Consider the following 11,899-nt stretch of genomic DNA (forward strand, 5'->3'; position numbering starts at 1 on the left):
TCCAACTTTACGGGAAGCTTCTTGCCTGCAACAGGCATCAGGCTTCAGCGGCAAGTACCAGTAAACATAACACAGTCTTCCATCCACCAACTGACCAATCAACAGTGCCAACACCCCCTCTTTGCATCGACACATGTAATAGTACTGAAAATATTAGTTAATCGGTAGGATTATTAGAGGATAAACTTCTTTAAGAAGAAGAACATCGTGTTAAAGAGAAACTGCGACACAAATAATGCTGATTTTAATACCCTTTGATACCGGTGCTTGATCGCAAAAGTACATCCACTTATTAACGATTTCGATCAGTGATGACACTATTCAGATTTGTTCTATGACGGAAAGATATAAATCCAGATAAAAGTGCAACGTAACCTATATGAGGCAATACTGTAGCAGGCAGTACTGCCACAGATGCGTAGACATTAAAAGTAGGCTATATGAAGAGACGTGAATGTCAGAATGTAAAAACGTCCATGGAATAGAAACGACTACACTAAAACAGCGCGACAGTTAAAATCAAATGAGCAATGCATGTGCAGAGACGAAAACTGTAATACAGGTATGATAACGTACATGTTGAGACTTCATAAACAAACTACCTGGTTGTTGACATCATGCAGTCACTAAGTCAGATAATCAGCGTACTTGACGACAGTCGCCAGGTGTTGCAATTGCATGCATAGCTTACTGTATATATTTAATAAAAGTATAATCACAGCTGCGACAGCTAAAAAGTTCTGTAATAAAAAGTATTATAAATACTACACACTTACTAAAATGTTACAAAGTGGGTATAAAGTGTTATACAAACATAAATTAGAAAAGACTGATACAATATAAAACAATGATCACTTTAGCATAAGTGAAGTGAAAATATAAAGGTAGTACCTTTTGAAAATATAACAAAATAGTATACAAAAATATTAAGCACTAACACTTCATTGTACGTAAACAGGAAACACATATTCAGTCTTAGCTGTGCCATAGAAATTATTTCAACCTATCACCTCAATCACATGGCATAATGTGAGGTTGTTGTCACTTTACACGATGCACACAAATTTTTTCTTAAACATAATTTACGGTCCGTGCGGCCAGGGAAGGCAATGAAATGTGGAACAAGTCTAATACAAAGTAATTTGAGCCAGAACACTTCAAATTGGATTAGTACCGTAAACCGGGTATACTTTGATTTTCAAATTCAGATGTGATTATCATGATTGTTTTTTTATCTTCTGTGATATTTTTCTTGGTGGACATAGGGGCTTGTACCAAAGGATTACGTACTAATCAGTACAATACATTTTCTGAAATGCAGAGGAAGTAATGGAAAAAATTGTTGGTGGTCACTGTTAGCACAGATTCGGGGATACATTGACCAGTCTGTACTTCTACCAAAACTGTCAAGTTCTATTCTATCTGTAGCCAATACTTAAAAAAGACAATGGAACTAAAGTTTTCTTAGGTGCCTCATAAAATAAAAGAACTGGTAATGTACAAAAATAAAAAAGCTTTTCATCGTTAAAATTACATATATAAAGAAAGGTACTAGGTTGGACTACCACACACATAGATCCAGATTTATTTGAACATACAGGGTGTTTTAAAAATGACCGGTATATTTGAAACGGCAATAAAAACTAAACGAGCAGCGATAGAAATACACCGTTTGTTGCAATATGCTTGGGACAGCAGTACATTTTCAGGCGGACAAACTTTCGAAATTACAGTAGTTACAATTTTCAACAACAGATGGCGCTGCAAGTGATGTGAAAGATATAGAAGACAACGCAGTCTGTGGGTGCGCCATTCTGTACGTCGTCTTTCTGCTGTAAGCGTGTGCTGTTCACAACGTGCAAGTGTGCTGTAGACAACATGGTTTATTCCTTAGAACAGAGGATTTTTCTGGTGTTGGAATTCCACCGCCTAGAACACAGTGTTGTTGCAACAAGACGAAGTTTTCAACGGAGGTTTAATGTAACCAAAGGACCGAAAAGCGATACAATAAAGGATCTGTTTGAAAAATTTCAACGGACTGGGAACGTGACGGATGAACGTGCTGGAAAGGTAGGGCGACCGCGTATGGAAACCACAGAGGGCAACGCGCAACTAGTGCAGCAGGTGATCCAACAGCGGCCTCGGGTTTCCATTCGCCGTGTTGTAGCTGCGGTCCAAATGACGCCAACGTCCACGTATCGTCTCATGCGCCAGAGTTTACACCTCTATCCATACAAAATTCAAACGCGGCAACCCCTCAGCGCCGCTACCATTGCTGCATGAGAGACATTCGCTAACGATATAGTGCACAGGATTGATGACGGCGATATGCATGTGGGCAGCATTTGGTTTACTGACGAAGCTTATTTTTACCTGGACGGCTTCGTCAATAAACAGAACTGGCGCATATGGGGAACCGAAAAGCCCCATGTTGCAGTCCCATCGTCCCTGCATCCTCAAAAAGTACTGGTCTGGGCCGCCATTTCTTCCAAAGGAATCATTGCCCCATTTTTCAGATCCGAAACGATTACTGCATCACGCTATCTGGACATTCTTCGTGAATTTGTGGCGGTACAAACTGCCTTAGACGACACTGCGAACACCTCGTGGTTTATGCAAGATGGTGCCCGGCCACATCGCACGGCCGACGTCTTTAATTTCCTGAATGAATATTTCGATGATCGTGTGATTGCTTTGGGCTATCCGAAACATACAGGAGGCGGCGTGGATTGGCCTCCCTATTCGCCAGACATGAACCCCTGTGACTTCTTTCTGTGGGGACACTTGAAAGACCAGGTGTACCGCCAGAATCCAGAAACAATTGAACAGCTGAAGCAGTACATCTCATCTGCATGTGAAGCCATTCCGCCAGACACGTTGTCAAAAGTTTCGGGTAATTTCATTCAGAGACTACGCCATATTATTGCTACGCATGGTGGATATGTGGAAAATATCGTACTATAGAGTTTCCCAGACCGCAGCGCCATCTGTTGTTGAAAATTGTAACTACTGTAATTTCGAAAGTTTGTCCGCCTGAAAATGTACTGTTGTCCCAAGCATATTGCAACAAACGGTGTATTTCTATCGCTGCTCGTTTAGTTTTTATTGCCGTTTCAAATATACCGGTCATTTTTGAAACACCCTGTAATACTTCCAGTTTCATCCATCTTAAATCCAAACCCTCATTTCAAAATATCCGGTGCATTTAGAACTATCAGCCCAGTAGTTTTAAGTGAAGGCAATACCAGCCATGAAAGTCTACATTGTATGATCAGTTAGAACTAAGGTTATGCGTTCCTCATTTATCGATTCAATATCGGACACTCGTGGTCAAATAAATTTCATTCTTTATTTCCGGAGATATTTGACATTATATGTTATACCTGTATCACTGCCTGAACCAACATAACCTGCAGTTAGGACTGTATATGACTGATATTTGTTTTTCTTACTTGTAGCCACATTAAATATTACAAATGAGCCTTTGTGTATACAATGGTTGATGTTTCTATTCCTTAGTTCCACACTGTCGTTGGCATCAACACTGTTTAATAAAGTGTGTATCTGCAACCATGAGTAATGATGACCAGCAGTCAAAGTAACCACAAAACAGAGAAATCGTGCACATGACCTCAGAAATTGTAATATACTGGCAGATATCTTCATGTAAACAAAAAACTAACCAGTGGTCTGTTTTGAGAATTAATTGTGTAACATACTGATGGCTTGGCAGGTAAATGATATTGGGGGATTTTGCACAACCAGATTTTAGTACACTTTTTTGTATTTAGTTGTCAGCTGCAATAGGTTCGCCAAATGTTGAGTAAGAAAATCGGCATTACCTGGTTTCATCTAGCGTATATTAACGGAAATTTACCACCAAACAGTATATACTGCACACCCCACCAAGAGCCAGCGGAAATTTGTGGAAGTTTTGCTGTATGAGTGGCCAACGTAACCACATCGGTCAAAGTATACCCTGTTTTTCCTAGCGTTTATCCTGTCTAGTACAGAGTCCGCTTATTCAGGATTTGGCAAACGATATTTAAATATTTAATTTTGTGGCCGGATGCACTTTTTGCAGCGACAGTCGTCAAGGTAACCTAACGGAGGGAAGTCGTGTGCCCCACCTGTCTACGGATCGTGGAAACTTGGTTCTGTGTGTCGCTGTATTTCAACTGTTTCTGTGCCATATTCTCTCGGACGGAATTTGGGGATCAGCCTAGCATTTGCCGAAACGAGCGTGGAAAACCACGTAGAAAGCACACTTAGGCTGTCCGTTGCGCCAGCCCACTTTCGAATTCGATTTGAGTCTGACCCACTTCCACGTCTCGCATGCTAGTACACTGCGTGTTACGCTAGGTACGAGTAGGTCTGAATATCTACATCTACATCTACAACTACATGGATATTCTTCAAACCATATTTAAGTGCCTGGCAGAGGGTTTATCGAACCACCTTCACAATTCTCTATTATTCCAATCCCGTATAGCGCGCGGAAAGAATGAACACCTATATCTTTCCGTACGAGCTCTGATTTCCCTTATTTTATCTTGGTGATCGTTCCTCCCTATGTAGGTCGGTGTCAACAAAATATTTTCGCATTCGGAGGAGAAAGTTGGTGATTGGAATTTCGTGAGAAAATTCCGTCGCAACGGAAAACGCCTTTCTTTTAACGATTTCCAGCCCAAATCCTGTATCATTTGTATCCTGTATCGTTTGTAAAATAATAATAAAAATGCTCTAAACAACTTTTTCTTTTGTTTTTTTCGCCAGTACTAGCACAATAACGTCTGCATATGCGACGTCTAATCCATTATATTAGCGTCTTGAGAGCTTCTTATAATTTTGACCCTTATCTGTGACTTTACGTAATCTCAGATCGAGGTTACTCATTGAATTACCACTTAATGTTTCATTAAAATATACGACATAATTTCTACCGACGATGGAGGGCGGAAAGCATACGACGTGGCTCCATCTGTCCAAAGAAAGAATTTTCGCAGTGCTCCGCGCGAGTCTGTTCTATAAACCTCTTCATCTCTGAATAACGACATTCACTTACAATGTTTACCGCTCCTACTATTCACTATTACATTAATGATTATACCTGATTCATTAGAATGTGTTGTATGAAACCAAACCCTTTTTTTTCTCTTATATTCGATGTCAACAAATTTATCATTTTTAGAACTATTTTTTTTGGCGTCGTAATATGACTGGTATAAAATCATGTGATCGTCAAGATGCACGACCCAGCTATGAGTCATGTTGACACTAGACGAACCAAGCTAGGATGGGGTGACACCGAAACGCCACCATATTTATGGCAATCCATAGCAAGACCGGATAATACGCCCGCGAAAATCTATATTGATTGACTGCATTCGTCACACAGTATTGGAGATGTACGGGGTTTTCTTTGCTGAAAACATTTGACAAATTTAAATGTTACTCTGAGATCCTTAGCACTATTGGTACAGTCCAAACTTGGCTTCCAGTGTATGAGTTTGAATTTTGCAAGTAACATATGTTACGTTACGTTGTGGCATAGTGAGTTTAGCTTACCAATTCATTGACTCCTGCTAACTACGCCATTCTACAAATTAGTCTAGAAATTCAAATCTCTCTATAGAGTGGATCTTTGTTGCTTGTAAGTGGTTTCTGCACTTCCTTACTAAGTTCTTTCTAAGAAGTTTTAACACTTACAATTTTCCACCAAGTGCTTATTGCATCAGTTAATTCATATAAGCCCCCATAATTTTGAAAGTTGTTTGTGGGCCCCAATTCCAGCAAACCACACAACGTATTTTCTATGATAACTTGACAAATAGTTCATATATTTTGTTTTTCCAACAAATAAGGCCACAATGATTTCATGGCCGCTAACAGCGTTTCATATGTGACTGTAGCAGCTGAACATAACTATACACATGTTTTTCAAGCCTATATTGAGATAAGTACATGTAAGTACAGTTATGTGCCTTCAGACTGAAACTTTTGGAATTTCAATAACAATGTTGAATAATGCTCCCAAAAATCCTAGCACAGCCATTGTCACTTAGGAGACTAGTAGCTATGTTGGATACTGTGAACTGGAAAACTACTGGTGTTGGCTGGTTGGTCGCATGATTTGAAGTAGAGGTGTCTTTGTCTTTATGCGCGTTCAGAAAAAAATACTATTGGGAATGTGAAGAAAGCTGGGAAATCGATCTCTGTGCCATTAGGTGTCACATTCCACAGAGGGTGTTTCAAATTCTCTGCTTCACTGGTTGGACGGTGACGCAGTTCTTTTTGCCTCTTTTAGCTTTTGCCGTGAACCTCTCTTTGTTTCTGAGGTTTTACCGCCTTCCCCTCCTGCCGTTGCGGTCAGGTGCCAACATAGCGCATATGAGACAATCTTTATGTAGATCTCGTAATGTCTCGTTATATTTGGCTTAGAGAAAACACTTCCGGTATTTTTGTTTGCGCTGTTTGTAGTAAGCATCGAGAAGTGAAGTTATGAAGAGTAGCAATGAGTTGGATTGTGTTTGTATTTCTGTAATTATTTGTGTTTTATCATGCTACAGGTTTCTAAACGAGGAGATGCTAAAATACAAACAAATATCTCAGTGCACTAAGGTACCCAAATGCAGCGATAAAAACGCAGTCGGAAACATCTATTGGGAAACGCAGAACTCATCTGAACCAGTGTTTCACACAGAATAATGTAAATCGCAAAGAAAAATTATAATGTACACTAACCATTAAAATTCTGCTAAAAGGTAATGTTTAATGGAAAGAAGACAAACACTGTTCGTTTACCAAAATGAAAGAATAGAAAGAAGCCTATCGTCAATTGTCCAGATCAGACATGTTTATTGATAGATGCTGCATTATGCGGAATTACACTAAAGCGTTGTTCTTCCTTATGTTTGGTGGGTAGTTACCATGTGTTTTCAGCTGTAATTTATATGGCTAGAAATACGGGAAAAGTTAGCTCAGACTGTAGGCGAACTTATCTATACGTCTGGCTTCAGCTACCAAAGACTGTGGTCATGTGTTTATGAGTTGAGTTTGCGTGAGTGTCTGTGTGTGTGTATGACATCTATTTTTGACCAAGGCCTTGTTGGCGAAAGCTTATTTTGTGACGGTCTTTTTGTTGTGACTATCTGCGAGTCTGTATCTCCGCTATATGGTGAGTAGCAACTATCCTTCACTGTAACGATGCTGTAACGTCCCTGCAATATTCAAATAATTACAGGGGGAAAATGGAGGGGGGGGGGGGAGGTGCTTCAGTACCGAGTGACGTTCCACGAGTCTGGTAGAACTTTGATTTGTGCACTTCATAGGGCTGCGCTGCTCCCACTCTAAACATGTTATTCTCGAGGTCACATTCCCATCACTTCACTGCAGTCCACCAAAACGACGTTCAAGGCTATGTAGTTAGTCCAGTTCTAACGTGTCGCGGTGCGGGAGATGCGCGGGAACATGAAACCGTATTTATCGCTTTTTGACTCAATTCACTCATTTCGCGAACTACTGCTGCCTTCGATGATGCACAAGAACGATTGTGCATCGATCATTATACTTTTGTCAGAATTTTACAACATTTGTGTGACACAATATTTCCGTGGTTCCATCGCATTATACAGCCAACCACACACTACTGATCACTTGGTGCCAACCGTTAGCAAAACGCGCCAAATAAATGCGAAACTAATAGCGCCACCGCACTGTCCATAGCAGGGATGCTAGTGAATATAAGTTTACAACTTGGACTGCGCCTAAAGCGACGAAGGACCAGTCTTTGTAATAAAAGTCGTCTGAGTGTCGTACCACGTCATAATGTAAAAAACTGTACTGGAGAAACCATCGTTTCGGCCAAAGTTACAGTGGTCTTCTTCTGGGTAGACCAGTAGACCCAGAAGAAAAGACAAAAAATGGTACCTCCGACTAGAGATTATGTTCTCGTTATTCCTTTCTACGAAAACAATGAGCCAAAGATAGTAGGAATTGTGGGTAAAGTAGTCTACTAGGTGCCATAAGCTCATTACACTACGCCATAAGTGAATCAGAGTTATGAATAAATTTTATAAACTGTTTTAAATGAAATTTGAGTGCCATCTGTTAGTAGAGTAGCACCTAAAAGTGTAATTAAAATGTGTGGATAGTAGAGTCCTTTGAAAGCTATTCTGATCGATAAGGTTGTGATTTAAAAGAAAAATTATGAAAGAAAAATTCTACACCCATTTGCATAAATTACAAGACAGAAAAGTGTTTAAACAAAAAGGAAATATTAGTCAGAATATTCTTCATCTTAAAAAAGACCGGATAGGGTTTTATAAATACTGTAACTCCATGAGCAAGCAGTTGACGCTATTGCAGAGTTAGCATTATCTCCGAAGCATTAAGACGTCGCTCTGCAGACGCTTAATTACTTCCAGATGTAGTATTTTTGGTAGTTATCAGTAACATGCGTTTAATTTAGAGATACTGGATTGAAATTCGCAAATTAATTTCATGGAACAGGATCATTTGCTACCGCCACCGCTGGTCTGTTAAAAACTGAAAAAAGGACAAAAACGAACAAGCAGCGATAATGTACAGACAAGAAATATATCTTACGCTTCTTGTAGTACCAAGAAAAGGTCGACGTAATAATAAAACAGCTTAATCAATTCTGCTACGTCAAGAAATACAATCAGAGATTCATCAGCTTCTAATCTCACCTTAGCCACAAATCTGACAGCGTAAAAGTCTAACAATAACGGTGTTGCCATTCAAAGCTGCATTCGTTATACATTCAAAGTCATGAGCTACATGTGCATACTGTGGAACCAGCAGTCTTCTGGAAGGAGTACTAACAGCCCAATAGGTTCCGTTTACAGCTGCATTGTGAAGAAGCCTCGCAAGGCTCTATACAGAGAAAACAATATAAATAAGACGTTGATAATACACTGCCGGAAAAAAGTAGCACACTTTGAAAGACAACGTCGATTTTGATCCGTTGACGGCATATGCCATCGCGAGGATAGTGGATGTACAGATAATGGTTTCAACGTCGTCCGCCAACAGGAAGCGTAGTAGCTTAGCTGTCAAAGCGCCATCTTTGTATGCCCTTTAATAGGGAATGCTCACAGCCAAAAGGCTCAATGTGGTGCAAATGTGTAAAGTAAGCAGGCAACCACCCCGCGGAGACGCATCCGTGCTTCCTACAGACAAATAAGCGAGTTTCAAAGGGGTTAAACTGTGGCCTTCCAAGTGGCGAGATGGTCTTTTCGGAGAATTACCACGCACATCGGAAGTGCTGTGTCAGCTGTGCAACGATGCTGGAATCAGTGGTCACGCGAACATTCTTAAACCTTTACATGAGGTTATGGACGTCCACGTAGCAGAGACGTCCACCAGGATCGTCCTACTGCTCGTACAAGGGCAGCAGTGGCCGATCGTATAGCTACCACCACCAGATATGAGGGTCTGTGAGCCCAGACGTGTCAACACGAACTGCTGCGAACTGGTTATTAGCAGTGGGACTACTGAAACGGACACCTCTAGCCCGTCTTCCAGTCACACCACAGCATGGACGTAAACGGCTTGACTGGTACCATCAGAGGATCACTTGGAAAGTGGGATGCCACGCCGTGGTCTTCCGCAAAAAAAGCAGATGCTGCCTGCTCGCAAGTGATTGTCGCTTGCGCGTGCGACATAGACCAGCTAGAAGCTTTCTCATTGAGTGCATTCGTCCAAGACATACTGGCACCAGCCCAGGCCTTATGCTTTGGGGTGCGATAAGCTACAACTCTTTATCACCTTTGGCGTCTCTGAAGAGGAAGCTAACCAGTGCTCGGTACGTGCAGAATGTTGTTAGACGCGTTCTTTTGCCGTTCTTGCAACAGGAAGGTGAAGTGTTGTTCCAACAGGATAATGCTCGCCCACACACTGCCCATAAAAGTCAACGTGCTCTGCATGACGTGTAGCATTCCCTGGTCAGCACGGTCTCCGGACTTTGGGATATGATGGGACTAGAAGTAACTAGTGCGACTCGTCAACCAACAACTCTTACTGAAATACGTGAACAGGTTTAGCGGAGGTGGAATAACGTACCCCACGACAGTATTGTCCATCTGTACGATCGACTGGATGCCAGAGTCGACGCTAGCGTTGCCGCCAGTGGAGCCTACACCATCTACTAATACGGATGTTTCAGCATTGGTCGAGACATGGTACATCTGAGTCGCTTGTGCTGTTGATCCGTAAAGGTAATGAGTTCATGTTCTACATTTGCGCTGTTGCAACAGTAAATGTTGAGTGAATAGGAAACCTCTAAAAGGTTGGACTAATATTCTTTCTAGATTTGTGCTTGAAAACATGTCACCAACGAGTCCGAAGAAAGAGCTTGGTTTTTCTAAATCTTTTTTACATGAGATCGGAACCACTTTTAAAAGCAGAGTTTTTACAAATATTGCAATCATTCCGTCCGATTATCTACTTAAATAACATGGTTTCTATGTATGGCATATTTGACGATAAGTCTTTCAGAGATGACTCTTTGCATTTAATTCTTTACTGTCTTGTAAACAAGATCCGTTTCTAATAAAATTTGAGAACGTTTTCAGATGGGAATCTAGAAATAATGGTTAACCCCTGCGTATCGCTTCCGTAGAGACCTGGAAAGCAATTTAGTCTGACAACACAGCAACCGGTATTCCCACGCTCCAATCTTGAACTGAACCCTCTTCCATGCGCTTAGTATAAATCCGTAAAGACATCCAATAGATAACGTTACATTTCTCATGGTGCTTCAGTGTCGCTTGTCCCTTATTGATGGTCGCACATCTTCAGCATACTTCGTGTAGCATAGTCTTAGAGAACAAGCAAACCAGAAAAACTTTTCCTTTGAAGAAAATTCCACTTAATTACACTTCCGCCAGTTTCGTCACATTCTAAGGCAAACAGTCAGATAACCAACGAAAGAGCAAACCCGAAGTAACAGAATATTTTGACTCGTTACCTGAAATATTTCCAAATCGTAGTTACAAGGAAGGATATCACACTATGGTACAAGAATTTGCGACAGGAACCATTGCTAACAGACATTGATCTAGCAGTTTTGAAAACATTATTGTGACAAGCAGCGGTCTGGTTAAATAATCTGAAATAATAATCAGTCTTGATCGCAAATATTTATTAAAAGGTAAAGATCACGTGTCAGTAGTAACCTGTTTCGATCAAATCTAGATCATCAATAATGTCTCTGGAAAGCAAAAAAAAAAATTCTCCCTACAGGGTGACAGCCACCAAAATTATGCAGTCCATCTATATAATAAAATATGAAAACACGGTCATAAAAAATTGAGAGGTTTTTGTACCATTAAATGGTATTCAAAGACAAGTGTCGGAAGGCTCCTCCGACAATTGATAAATAGTGTCAGAACGCTATGCGTTGTAAAGCAGTGTAAAACAGAAAGTCTGCCCCTCGCCTGCCGAAAGAAATGGTTCAAATGGCTCTGAGCATTATGGGACTTAACTTCTGAGGTCATCAGTCCTCTAGGACTTATAACTACTTAAACCAAACTAACCTAAGGACAGTACACACATCCATACCCGAGGCAGGATTCGAACCTGCGACCGTAGCGGTCGAGCGGTTCCAGACTGAAGCGCCTTGAACCGCTCGGTCACAAAGGCCGGCCTGCCGAAAGATCTCACCGTTAGTCGGCAGTGCTTAACATGCGAACACAACGAATGTGAAAACTTGAAACGTCTGTCTTGATGCAGATAAAACAAACACGAAAGATTACTCAAATATAAGTTGGCCATAGTATTCATTACATTACACTTGTTGTTGTTGTTGATGTGGTCTTCAGTCCAGAGACTGGTTTGATGTAGCTCTCCATGCTACTCCATCCTGTGCAAGCTT

This window comes from Schistocerca cancellata, chromosome 3 (assembly GCF_023864275.1).
Source record: "Schistocerca cancellata isolate TAMUIC-IGC-003103 chromosome 3, iqSchCanc2.1, whole genome shotgun sequence".
Taxonomy (NCBI): Eukaryota; Metazoa; Arthropoda; class Insecta; order Orthoptera; family Acrididae; genus Schistocerca; species Schistocerca cancellata.